Here is a 15083-nt window from a genome sequence, read left to right on the forward strand (position 1 = left end):
GTCTAGTGTCCACTCTTCTGTGTAATGCCTGTGACCATCTGATACCACAAATAGATCATCCTCCACCTACTGCCTAGCAACTGCACTCACAGATTCTGAGCCACTTCTTTCTCCCTTCTTGCTCTTCCATAGTGGACATTCTCGCTTGAAGTGCCCGAACTCATTGCACTTGAAGCATTTCATCTCTTTCTTTCCCTTCCTGGACTTGGACTGCCCCCTGGACTTGCTTCTGCCTCTGCCTCTACCTGTCCTCTCCCCTACTGCCAAACCCTCCTGGGGAGCCCGATCTCTGGTCAACTTTTTCTTTTGCTCATTAGACCTCAGCACCGAGACCATGTCCTCATATTCCAGAGTCTCCTTGCCGTAGAGCAGTGTAGTCACCAAAGAGTCATATGATCCTGGCAGCGAACACAAAAGCAACAGGGACTTATCCTCCTCATCCAGCTTCACCCCGATATTCATCAACTCTATGTACAACTGGTCAAACCTCTGAATGTGGCCAATCACATCAGATCCCTCTCGCATTCGAAGACTGTACAACCTCTTCTTCAGCATTAGCTTGTTGCACATATTCTTCCCCATATACATGGTGTGCAACTTCGACCAAAGGCCCTTCGGGGTCTTTTCTTCCAGCACCGAATACAACGCCGTATCCGCCAAATATCTTCTGATCACCGAGCATGCTTTCTTCTCCAATGATGCCTACTGTCTATCTGTCATTCCCTCAGGCTTCTCATCCAAAGCCTGATCCAGATCTGCTTGCACCAGAAGATCCTCCACTTGGATTTTCCACATGGAAAAATTTTTCTTACCATCAAACTTCTCAAAATCGACCTTCATATTGCTGCCCATGACTAGATCCAAGCCAAACAAACAATATAAAATCAAGAAGTGTAGAATATACCTTGATGGTACCTTGCTGAAAATTTTTAGCACTTGGGATCTTCAACTTTTCATGCTTGGAACCGCTTCCTCACCACCGTGGCTCTGATACCAACTATTAGAGCATGATCCTGGCTCCTCCCACGGACCTTGGGTGCAGCAGAACCAGCAACGAATAAATCTGGAGACTTCTGGACTCGATCGAAGGCCCTTGATGAAATCAGCCTGGTTGCTGTCTTCTTCATCAGCCTTTCGTTCCAGATGAAGAACGCCTCTAAGATCACCTCTAAAAAATTTAAGATCTGGTACCCAACCAGATCAGGCCTGGACCAAGGTCTTTCAATTTGTAGATCTTGAATCGGGATATTCTAGATAGGAAAGAAGGTAGATAGAACCAGACCTTGTAGATCTGTCCTGCTGCAGCCTTTCCTGTAGATCTGTTGATGGAGATCTCACCCGTGCCTCAAACGATCTCAGATCAACTCCAGATCTAAGAGAAACTTGTACCAACCTCATAGCAAGAGATTTCAAGTCCTAGACCTGATATTTGGATGGCTACAAGAGAGGGAGAGGCAATATGGTTGGCGGCACGAAGGGGGAGGGGCTCAAAACCCTAGCACCTCACCTACTTTTCCTGCCTTCTATGGACCTGACGGCAAGAAACCCTAGGATTTATTGCTCCTGAGGCATGGAGAATAGCTGGAGAGAGAGGGAGAAGAGAGAGAGAGACTTGAGAGAAGGGATTTTCATATTCCTTGGCTTAATCAAACCTATACAGTGCATGTATATATAAACACAAGGTCAAGTGATCCAAACCCAAAACTCCCTTGACCAACTCTATGAGAGATTAGGTTAACCCAAGCCCATGTACACCCATGACTCGATCTAATCTCACCTATCCTGGGCCCAGACCTAGCTCATAAAGAGTTGGTCCCTTGAGGCCCACATAACCTAGACCTCAAGAACCCGAAAGGGCCACAGCCTTTCAACCTAGGGCCCAACTAGCCCTAGAGCCTCCATGAAGCCCTCATGAATGATGGACCTTGGCCTTAGCCTTGGTCCCCTAGGCCTTGGGCACACCACCTGGATCACAACACCGGTTAGAGGCAACTATTTCTACTTCATTACCTTTACTGATGATATGTCTAGGTACAGATATGTATTTCTAATAAAACACAAGTCTGAAGCTTTTAAAAAGTTCAAAGAATTCAGGCATGAGGTAGAAAAATAAACAGAAAAGCCCATTAAGGTTCTTCGATCAGATTGAGGAGGTGAATACCTTAGTCAGGAGTTCCTAGACTATCTTATGGACAATGGCATAGTCTCTCAATGGACTCCATCTGGAACACTACAACTCAATGAGATTTCAGAATGGAGAAATCGGACCCTATTAGATATGGTTCGTTCTATGATGAGCTTCATGGACCTCCCTGAGTTTCTTTGAAGATATTATCTCATGACAGCAATATATGTATTGAATAGGATTTTCTCTAAAACCGTTCCTACCACACCGTATGAGATATGGCATGGTAAGAAACCAAGTCTGAGTCATCTCAAAATTTGGAATTGTCCGACTCATGTCAAGAGACAGCAGGCGGACAAGTTAGAGTTCAGATCTTTTAGAGCTCGATTCATATGATATCCTAAAGAGTCATTAGGATACTATTTTTATATTCCGAAAGATCACAATGTGATTGTGAATCGACATGCTATTTTTTTTGAAAAATAATTTATTCAAGATAGTGGCATCGGAAGAATAATTAAGCTCAAGGAGAATGTCTCCCAAGAGCAACGAGCTAAAGAACCTGAGGAACCCAATCAATTAGAACCAATCCTAACACAACCTCTTCCACCTAGTAGATCGACTAGGGTTTTTCATCCTCCTGAAAGGTACTTAGGTACTGTACAAGAGAAAGTAGAAATAATATTCCTCACAGAAAATAGGGCTCATGGTGATGACCCCAAGACCTATGACAAGGCGATATCAGATATCGACTCCAAAAAATGGTTAGAGGCAATGAGATCAGAAATTGACTCGATACACTCAAACCAAGTCTGGACCTTGATAGATCCACCTGAAGATATTATACCTATTAGGTGTAAATGGATCTTCAAGAGAAAGATAGGTGCAGATGAGAATATGGAGACATTTAAGACTAGGCTCGTAGCAAAAGGTTATAGTCAGCGCGAAGACATTGACTATCAGGATACCTTTTCTTTCGTAGCCATGCTAAAATTCATCCGTACATTGCTTGCTGTTGCAGCCTATTTCGATTATGAAATATGGCAGATGGACGTGAAAACGGCATTCTTAAATGGATATCTTGAGGAAGATATCTATATGGAACAGCCGTTTGATTTCACATCTAGTGATGATGATCACAAGGTCTGCAAGCTGCAAAGGTTCATTTATGGACTTAAGCAAGCATCTCGAAGCTAGAATACTCATTTCAATGATGTGATCAAAATATTTGGTTTCATCAAAAATGAGGAGGAACCATATGTGTTCAAGAAGGTCAGTGGGAGAACAGTTGTCTTCCTCGTACTGTACGTAGATGATATCCTCCTGATTGGGAATGATATTCCTATGTTGACCTTAGTCAAAGTATGATTATCTAAGGAGTTCTCTATAAAAGATCTAGGAGAGGCATCCTTTATACTGGGTATTAAGGTCTATAGAGATAGACCAAATAGGATGCTGGAACTTTCACAGAAGATGTACATAGAGGAGGTGCTAAAAAGGTTTAGCATGGAAAACTCCAAAAGAGGTTTAGTACCTTTTAGACATGGCATTCATCTCTCCAAGAAGATGTGCCCTAGCACACCTAAGGAGATTGAATGCATGAGCAAGATCCCTTATGCTTCGGCAATAGGGAGCCTCATGTATGCCATGCTATGTATATGACCTGATATAGCCCATGCTGTGAGTGTCACAAGCAGATATTAGTCGAATTCAAGCAAAGAGTACTGGACTTCTGTGAAATGTATCCTTAAGTACTTGAGAAGGACTAAGGATATGTTTCTAGTCTTTGGGAATGGAGAACTCCAGGTTCAGAGATTTACAGACTCAGACTTTATATCTGATATAGATGATCGAAAGTCAACATCTGAGAGTTGGTTCATTTGCAATGGTGGTGCAGTCAGCTGGAAGAGTTCCAAGCAAATGGTAATTGCTGATTCCACCATGGAGGCAGAGTATATTGCTGCATCGGAAGCTGTGAAGGAGACATTCTGGTACAAAATGTTTGCCATAGAGCTTGGAGTGATGTCATCAGATGCCATCCCTCTTTATTGCGACAATAATGGCACCATAGCCCTAGCTAAGGAGCCAAAGTCTCACCAGAAGTTCAAGCATATCGAGCGGTGATTCCATCTGATCCGAGATTATCTTGAAAAAGATTATGTTAAGGTTAAGAGAGTCGACTCCACAGACAATATGGCAGATCCACTGACAAAGCCATTAGGCCAGCAAAAGATCAAAGCCCACCTTGAGAAGATAGGATTTAGATATGTAGCCAATTGGCATTAGGTCAAGTGGGAGTTTTTTAGATGTGTGCCCTAGATGCCAGATTGGCTGACACATTCCTGTACAAATGTAAAAGCAAATTTATAATTTTGACTATAAATGAATAAAAGGATTATTCTACTATCACATTGTGTACATTATGTCTGTGATACATCTTTCGAGTTAGTAGGAATGTTAATTCATATTTTTAAGAGTTAAAAATTTAAGGCATGAATTTACATAACTAACTCATAAACAGCTCCTGACCATAGGATCATCACGAGGATGGTGATCGATCCGGAAGGTTGGTGTACGATCACTTCCTTAAGGTAGATGTGTCTTGAGTCTACGGTGTGGAGACACCAAACGAGAGTATAGGTATTCGTTGAGAACAAGAGTACTGAGCATGACCACCTCGAGCAGTTATAAGGAAGTCTACCTTCTCGTCGATAACTAGCTCGATGCTACAGCTGTGTATCTAGTTCTTTGATCTGAGGTGCATCGACAGTTCACCTTGAGTGTATTATAGTTTGACTATATTATAACTCAGTCTCCTAGCTATTCGGAATCCTGAGGTGTATGTTGGTTGTAGCATATTCATTGTAGAAACCAGATTGCACAAAGAAGGGATCTATCAACCTCGGTAGATGAGAGGAGTAGTCATATGATGATCGAAAGATCGACTCCTTAAGCCCATGGCCATGGTAGAGTAAAATAATGGAAAAAAGTTTTCCATTGGGGTTTCACATCAGACTCGGATCGATCGATTGATTCATATGACTGATGTTGGGTTTGACGAGTTCACCTTAACCCTAATTCAGTCGGGACTCATGATAGAGGAACTCAATCACACAGGTAGCTGCACCGAGAGGTTCATCTTCATTTCTGATGGGTTGCCACCATATACTGCTAGGTGTCACTGTGAATTTTGAGAGCAATTAGAATGATATTGATGATCGATCATTCTAAATTGTCTGAATTAGAAGAGTTCTGGTCCATCGAAAGGAGTTTTGATGATGTCGATGATGAGATCACGACATGTCTCATTACCATACAAAAATAAATCTAACTGGATCACACAAACAAGAGTTAGGGTCTGAATGTCATCAATTGAGCTAGCCCAGTTCGATTGATTTGGATTAGATCCAATTAAGTTCAAGAAAATCGTGCTAGCACACGATTGAGCCTAACTTTCTCCTCGTATAATCTTTTCTATCTCGACTGAATCAAATATGATTTGACTCACCCAAAGAACCTTGAGAAGATTTCTCTCAGTCTGATTGGAGCCAGTCCAACTCGAAAAAGTCTTGTCTTAATTCATGAGATGAAGACAATACCTACTAATTCCTGTCACTTGTCATTTTTGTTTTAGGATATCGATCAAACATTGACCCATGGACCTTGGACTGAAGACCACTTGGCAAGAGGTCATTGGAGAGTTTTTATGGAGTATCCACCTACTAATTTTACCCTCAAAGTGGGCACCATAATCAGATATGATGTGCACCCCAAGTGGATAAGGATAGAGTCCCATGAGATGAGGACTCTATGCCTTGATCGATTCAAACTGTTGGGCGCCAATCTCACTGTGTTTATCCAGTGTTGGTGCCAACAGTAGGAGGATTTAGTGGGGTTCTTATCTGATATGATCAGATGACATCACTCCATCAATTAAATTTTTTTTAGAATTAATTAAAATTTTTTGATTGGTCGAATGATGTGGCACTGCATGGCGCAGCAGGGTCTATTTAAACCCTGTCTGCGCCTAGGGTTTAAGAAATCTGCTCAATACCCAGAAAAAATATGAAATCCCTCCACTTCTCTATTCCTCCTCTGCTCCTCTCCCTCCCCTCTTCATGTCCAAGAGGTTGGGCATCCATCTGGTGCTTGTCCAAGGTGTGGTGGCTCCCTGATCAGAAGGCTGCAGGGATTTGTCGAGAAGCTGCTGCTCCAGCTTCAGAAGATCTTGTAGATCAGATCTAGATCTAATTTTTGAGGCAAAAATTTATGAGGAGAAGATGATCTAGATCTTACTTAAGTGGATACTGATAGAGGCCAGATGACTGCGTGGCTATTTTAGAACCTCAGGCGTTGCTGCGATCATCTACAGGGTAATCTAGTTACCCTAGAGGTATTCCTCTAATTCTCAAGTTTTAAATTTTATTTTAGATTAAATATCAAATAATAAGAATCAGATCTAATAGACATTAGATCTAAAATAAAGTAAGATAATTTTTTTAAAAAAAAAATATTTCATCCCAGATCTCATTAGATCTGGAAGATCCTACATGAAAAAGTCAGTTTTTCCTTCAGAAACCTAAGTATCTGTCCGACTGATGCGGTACTCTATTGGATCGCCTTAAGGATATTTGTATATTAGGCTCCAAATTTGATCTTATCAAATTCGATTCAAATTCAGTCACCGATGTCGATTCTTCTACCTATCGAACTTCATCAAGTTCGACTTTAGAGGTACTTATTCCTTCACTAAGAAACTCTTTTTTCAAAAAATATGCCTTACTGCTGACAAATACCTTTTATTCAGCAGGAAGATAAAAATAATATCCCCTTGTTTCCTTAGGGTACCCTACAAAATTATACTTATCGGACCTAGGTCTGAGCTTGTCGGTTTGTAATCGTTTGACATAAGTCGGACATCCTCAGACCTTAAGATAAGTGAGGTTTGACCTACGCCCTGACCATATCTCATAGGGTATTTTACTAACTAACTTATTCGAAATATTATTAAGCATAAAATATGCTATCTCAGGTGCATATCCCCAAAAAGAGATCAGCAAACTTGCAAACCCCATCATGGATCGAACCATATCCAATAAAGTTTGATTCCTCCTTTCTGAAACACCATTATGCTGTGGTGTCCCTGAAGGAGTTCATTGTGAGAGAATCCCACTCTCTCCAAGATATGTCAGAAATTCACTAGAAAGGTATTCACCCTCTCGGTTAGATCGAAGAGTCTTAATACTTTTTTTAGTTTATTTCTCTACTTTATTTCAAAATCATTGAAACATTTCAAATGATTCGGACTTGTGTTTCATCAAGTAGACATACCCATACCTAGATAGGTCATCTATGAATATAAAGAAATAGCTATACCCTCCTCTGGTACTAATATTCATAGGTCCACAAACATCACTATGTATTAGACTTAGAACTTCACTAGCTCATTCACTTTTTTCAGTAAAAGATGACTTAGTCATCTTTCCAAGAAGATAAGACTCACAGATCAGCAATGATTCACAATCATTGATATTGAGGACACCCTCTTGTGCTAACCTATTTATCCTGCTCTTATTAAAATGATCAAGTCTGCAATGGCAAAGGTAGGCATCTATGATATTATCTAACTTTGGACATTTATTTGGAGTGTACATTACACTCATAGACTATAACAAAACATAGATATCATTTTTTGATTATCCTCACATTATTGTAACATCATTCATAATGACATCACAATAATCATTCTTTATTGATAAAATATAACCATCTTTGGCCAAAAGGCCAATAGAGATTATATTCATCAAGAGAGATAGACAATAGTGACAATCATTCAAAATGATACTATTAGATTTGAAAACAAGCTCGACGACCCCTAAAGTCAGGATTGGAACTTGGCTTCCATCTCCCACATTCAAGAATCTCTCATCGTTCTCAAATTTTTTACTAACTTGAAGTCCTTGCAATGAATTATATATGTGAACCTGAACTTCTAATATCCAACACCCAGGTAGTAGTGTCATATATAGCGAAATTAGAAGGTATTATCATACAAGCAACTTGACCAGCAACCAATTGCTTGTTTCTCTTTAGCCTATTTGGGTCATAGTCTGCTTGAGTCAGTTCAGCCCTAAACTTTTTAGCTAGATCGGGCTCAAGACTATTGTTCAACTTCTGATACTGGCTATCGAAGTTGGGTCTAATAAGCTCATCACTATCAAACAGTAAGTGGAGCGATAAATTGCTAACCATTTCTGAAAAGAAAGAAAAATACAGACCTAATTAGTATATAAATTAATTAAGCCTAAAGATATAGACTTTAGTCTAAAAGTTCTTCCACTATTTGATACGAATTGGTAGCCTCTAACTATAATTCAAGGAATTACCTTAATTTCTTAGTGGGTACTAGAATCTACATAGACTGCATACATATCCGAATATGGCTCGGCCAACCCATATGCATCTATGGATAGGTTCTTAATCAATTATTTTTTTAAATAATTTTTAGTAATTAATTTCATCCTGAGTTTCATTTCAGTAGGTGATGGACCTCCACTTAAAGTCCTAATCAGGTCCAACCATTAATGTGAATCTACTCAATGATTCTAACTAATGAATAATCGAGTCTGAGTATGGCTCAACCAACCCAATCATTCATTAGATAATATAACAGAGTCAATTTCATCATTCGAAGAAATACTAGATGGATGGCGCCTACAATATCAATCAGAAATAATGGATCAATTACCATTCACCTTAATGGGAGGCTATGATCTAGTTATTACCATAACTAGCTCATTTTATGGACTTAATAATTTAAAAAATTTAGTTAACATAATTTAATAAAATTAAATACACAGATCAGCTAATCTCAATCCTTCCACTAACTTTACCAAGTCACATCAAGGTGGATTAGAAACAAACTGATCTAACTGACAAGCCATCAATCCTCCCACTGATTTTACCAAATCATGTCGAGGATAAAGATAAGTCAAACTAGGGGTATCTAAATCAATCAAACTAATTTCCTAGTAAGCATGGGTCAACCCTAATCATTAAGCGATCTAATCAAAATTTAATTCACCATGTTGGTCAAGTAAGTGAGATCGATGGGAGGGATATGCCATTAACTTGTCATAGACCCAATCTATGTGAGTAGCTCCTAATTAATGACCACCAGTCAAGACTGTCAAATTTATCTTGGACACCAACTGGTTAATCAGTTTCAATTGGATCAACTTATGAATTTTAGATTCGACCGCTGAGCTTAAGATCAAAGTCCATTTGGGTCTAATCAAAGACATGAACTTGACTAACTACAACTATTGTATTGACTCTAAAAAAATTCTGATTTAATCTAATTTTTTTTCTTAGTCCATTTAATCTTTGATTCTAACCCTAGGGTCTAACCCAATTAAGAGGACCTGATCAAGCTAACCCATAAATCTATCACCCATATTTTATGCGAATGGCATTAGATTTTTAATTCATAATTCTAGATCTAATTTCTTTAACTTAATTCTCAATTAAGTTTGGGACTATGGATGGGAGTTCAGTGTTTGAAAATAATTTTAAATTTTATAAAATATTTTTATAATTAATTTTCATGCATGATTATTTAGATCTGAAACTTGAATCGGCTCACTCCTGGATTGAGCTGACTCATCATAATGGGTCGACTAAGTTTTGAGACTTAGTTGACTCATTGATGATGAATTATTAATCATAATTCTTAGTCTACTTTATTAAATCAACTCAATAGAAATTGAGCTGACTAATCAGGGTCCTGAGTCGACTCAAACAATATTGAGTCGACTCAATAGGCAAACTATAATAATTATATTAATTTTAAATCAAAATAATTCTATATAAATAGTAATAAATTAATCATAAATTATTTTAAAATTATTCTAAATATATTTATGATTTTAGATTTTATTTGTAAAGATTAGATACAACTACTTTTCATATAATGTATCACATACACAATCTTAGGATTTTGCAGAAAAGTAAAGTTTTCTTTTCACATTCATCTTTATGGGATATAGTCATAATTGCACCCCTACATATTATAAGAGAATCCAATTGAATGAAAAAAAGAAAGATCTAATCTCTTAGCTCCTATGACTGGACAGTCTGGTGACAAATCTGATTTGATTACTTTGTTACTCAGATCATCTAATCTAAATAATTTAAATCTAATTTAAATTATTTTAGATCTGATTATTATATTTTAATTATATTAAAATTAAATAATAATTATCATAAATAAAAATTATATATTTTAATTTAAAATCAGATTTTATAAGGATCAGTATAAACTAGGACAACCTTTGCACTGTAAGGGATAAACCTTACAGCAGGATAACCTTATATTAGTTTGTGTGATCAGATCTATAACTAATTTTAGATCTAAATATCATATATTAGATCTAATCTAAATTAAATTATAGATCTAAATGTATAAAATATCATGTCATATCAAACTGTGGCTCTGATACTAATGTTAGGATGCGTAGGAGTTTCATGCATGCATTTCAAAAATTTTACAGCTGAAGAATATTAGATTAAACTATTTAATCTATAAATATATGTATAAGATCTAATTTTAAAATTTTTATAAATAGATTTATGATATAAATTTATATGTATAAAAATTTTAATTTAAAATAACAAGTATGTGAACCAAAAATCAGCATTTAGCAATAGATCTAATCTACTACTTTTAAAGTTTCGAACACAATATCTGAGCGTGGGTAGTCAAACTCCACGATCAAAAATATAGATCTAAAAGTTCTCTCTGATTGCTCATAGCTACACAAGTATCCGATCTCTACGGATGGTTCACACGAAACCCTCAGATCGATCAGCCTTCTACGGGAGTGGTAGCTCGCAAAGTCAGCTTCTGATGGCAGATCTGATTTGATCTCTTTCTTTAATTACCTCAAATTTTTTTGATGTTGAAGATAAATAGAGGAGGATACTGGATGGTAGAGGAAAAATACATAAAGACACTCTTTTTTTTTATTTTCCCTCACCTAGAAAACCTAAAATAGCCTAGGCCTCTCACTCGAGAGGAGATCGGTCTCCTCCTTTGTTCACGCCAATGAAGATAGAAGCCCACCCATAATTTATGCCCCAAAAAAGGTATTTGGCCCCTCTTTTTATTTGGTATCTCAAGGTAAAAATCAGAGAGTGGTGTGGGAATTTCAGTGCAGGGGTAAAACGATAATTTTAAATTTTTTTTAAAATTATAATTTTATAATAAAATTATTAATTAATCTAATTAATTAACATGTATTAATCCTCTACAAGGATCTAAATATGATATATATAGCATGTATTTAAATTTAAAATTTCAAATTCTGCAGTAAATATTTTACTATTATGTGTTCAGAACACATTACCTTCGTGTGGGTAGTCAATCGCCACAGTCTGATCATCATCGAGAAGGTCTGATCATCGCAATATAGCCACACATTATTTCTGACCTCCATGGATCATCCACACGAAGCTCCCGGTCTGATCGGCTCCTCACGAATGCTAGTTCGTTGCAGAATCTTTTCGATGGCTGATGCTGATCGAACTCCTTCGATCGGTGTCTGTCGATTCTTTGGATGTTTCAGATCATCAGCAGAGATAGTAGAGAGGTTGATGAAGCTCTCCCTAAAGTTCAGTGGACTCACAACACACGTAGCTCACCTTCTCACTTTTCGAACCCTAGGTAGAAACCCTAGGGTACTCTTAGAAAAACCCTACGCCCTTTCTGTTTTTTTTCTTTTCTCTTCTTTTTTTTTCTTTTCTCACACACAGAGCCTTTCTCATGCCACCCTTTCTCTCATAGATCAGATATCGCATGCCCCACCTTCTCTCTCATTTTAAAACGGTGCAAGACTGCATCTTTTCAGCATTTTCACTGCGTGAGAAGATAAAGCTAGGTGGTTGCTCACTTGAATTCAAATCGAATTTGAATTCAAATGCCAACCAATCAATCTTTATCAACTCTAGATGTGAGAAGAGAAGGGGCATGGGTTCTTTGTGCATGGAGAATATACATGAGAAACTTTTTCTCGTGTAGAGAATGGGGCGCATAAAAGGATAAGGTGGCGCATGGATTAGTTGCCCATTCAAATTCAAACATTATTTGAATTTGAATGGCCAACCAACCATATCATTATCCACTCAAAATGGTGCACACAAGTGAGGCATGGGAAGACTTCTACATGGGAGAAAATTCATGAGAACTTGTTTCTCATGAATTCAAATAGGCACAGGTGAGGTGAGGTGGCACAGGGAGATAAGTCAAAGGTGGTTTCAAATCTAATTGAACCAACCTTATTAAAATAGGTTAGGTACAATTAGACTAAATTAAACCTAATACAATTAAGCTTAATTAGGCTCAATAAAATTTTAATCAAATCAAGAATTGACTAAGCCCAACCCTTGATCAGATCAGGGACCAAACCACCTTGGCGATTAGGTCAACTCTTAACCTAATCGGGTCAAACCCAACTGAATCCAATTCAATTGGACTTGATCCAAAAATAATTACTCAATCAAATTAAGTTAATTAGTGATCAAATCACTAATTAAATCTCTCATAAATACTGAGTCTAAATCCGATGGGCAATCGGGCATCAAAGTCTATCGATATGAAACTTTGATCGAAGAGTCTCAAACCAGTGGGACTCTTGACCCCGGTACCCAAAATGTGTGAAACTCATGATCAGAGAATCCTGATTCTCGATCACAGAGTCCTAGACATGTAGGACTCAGAGTCCCTGACACGTAGGACTCAGAGTTCCCGAGCATTAGGACTCTTGGTTGAAGAGTTCCAGTCCAGTGGGACTCTTCACCAGCCATCAGATCAGATAGGAACCTCTAATGTGTGTGACCCCACGGTTCGAACCTAAGTCGGTAGCATAGGAACCAATTTCTGTACTAATCAAAGTGACCATCTAGCAATGGTACCCGATGTCTGGATAGGTCGAATAGTCGCAATCACAACATTTAGAACCTACGCGAATATGGTTACTGTATAATTCATCCCTTTTGACCCCTGTGTATAGGACGACTCAGGGTTAAACTGTCAACCCTGATCAGATCATCCGAATCATGCTCAACTCAAACAGTCCTGTGACTCCTCACTAGGACTATCCTGGTCAAGATTTTGCTAAATTGAAACACGATTGTACACAGCTCCTGAACTGGAGTGGTCAATCCCATCTTGACACACGCACCGACAAGTCAAGTACTTGACTACACCCAGCAGCCTTCCGTCACTGAACTAGAAATTCAGGTAGTCTAGTGCCTAAGTGCAGTGAGTTGCTTGCAAGTCACCATGGTGGTCTCAGGTCGGAGGGATAATTATACCCATATCCCATCGAAGCAAATCTTGACAGCAAAAAAAGCTCTGGAGTCGATCACGTTCAGTGCAGATGTATCCTTACATCTCATCTGTATGCCATACCAGTGTCTCCACACTCTTTGGTTAAGAGGACAACCAACCCATATGGCACACAATGACCTATGCTTGATAAATGTTGTTGTCCTTGGTAACAATGTATCATTTGGTCGCGAACAGGTTTAAGGACTAAACGACAAATCCTCCTTTGTCGAGTCTAAATAGTCCTAAGGATTTCACCACAACATAGGAGTTTATTAGAAGATGAAATAATTTATGATAAAATAATATCAAAATAATTTTTATTTATTTATAATTCATATACTAATACAAAAAAGAGCACAACCGTCAACAGGTTGATGATTGGCTTTGGGATACTATTCCCAATAATCTCCCACTTGGCCTAAAGCCAATCAGTGTAGTATCTAATACCCATCTTTGACTTGAAGTCATCGAACTTCTTCACCGCAATGGCTTTAGTGAATGGGTCGGCCAGGTTCTCCTTCCTGTCGATCTTCTGATGGTCGACGTCACCTCTATCCATGATTTCTCAGATAAGATGGTAGCGGCGTAGAATATGCTTCGTCCGCTGGTGTGCCTTCGGTTCCTTCGCTTGAGCTATGGGTCCAGAGCTGTCACAATAGAACAGACTGGACCAACAAGGGAGGGTGCTACTCCGAGCTCGGTGATGAATTTTCTCAGCCACATCGCTTCTTTGGCAGCATCTGATGCAACGACATACTTTGCCTCGCAAACTGAATCAGCCACAGTGTTGTTGCCCAGCTATGCAACCCAAGAGGGGGGGGTGAATTGGGTTTCTAAAAATTTTAAGCCCCAACTGATTACTTATGAAGAACAAAACAAAGACTTTAATTCAATATTAATTACCTAAAGCAGGAATGCAAGAATATAATAAAGAAATAAAGTGAAGCGATAAAGCACACCACAAACACAAGGATTTATAGTGGTTCGGTGCTAACCTTGCACCTACATCCACTCCCCAAGCTCCTACTTGAGAATTTCAATCCACTATACTTTGTATTCAACCTGAATACAAAACGTTAGAAACTCCGACACTAGCTATCCCAAGCTAGATCACTTGTTTCCCGGGTACAAGTAAACCCAAAACACTCCGATTTCAGGTTCGGATCAACCTTTCCTTGTTTTGAAAATCCTCTAAAAATAAGAACTAAAACTCACAAAGAGTTAGAAAATTTTGAGCACAGATTAATACAATAACAGCTCCTTTAAATGAGCGAATATAACAATAAAAACTTTTACTCAAATGAAGAACCCCTTTTCGGATTTTCTCAAGGTGGATGAACGCTTGAACGAATGCTTGAGAAGAGGTTGTTTGTTGATTGAAGATCTCTTGAAAGCTTTGGAAGATCTCTAGATCAAGGTTGAACAATAGGCTTGAAAGATCCTCTCTTTGAAAGCTCTTGAATCTCTTTCACAATCTCTCGTGTGGATTTTGGATCCTCTTTTCTTTTTCTCTCAAATTATCTCGTGGATCCTCTCTTTGAATTTTATCTCTCTTTTGATCTACCGATT

Source organism: Elaeis guineensis, chromosome 1 (genome assembly GCF_000442705.2).
Source record: "Elaeis guineensis isolate ETL-2024a chromosome 1, EG11, whole genome shotgun sequence".
NCBI lineage: Eukaryota > Viridiplantae > Streptophyta > Magnoliopsida > Arecales > Arecaceae > Elaeis > Elaeis guineensis.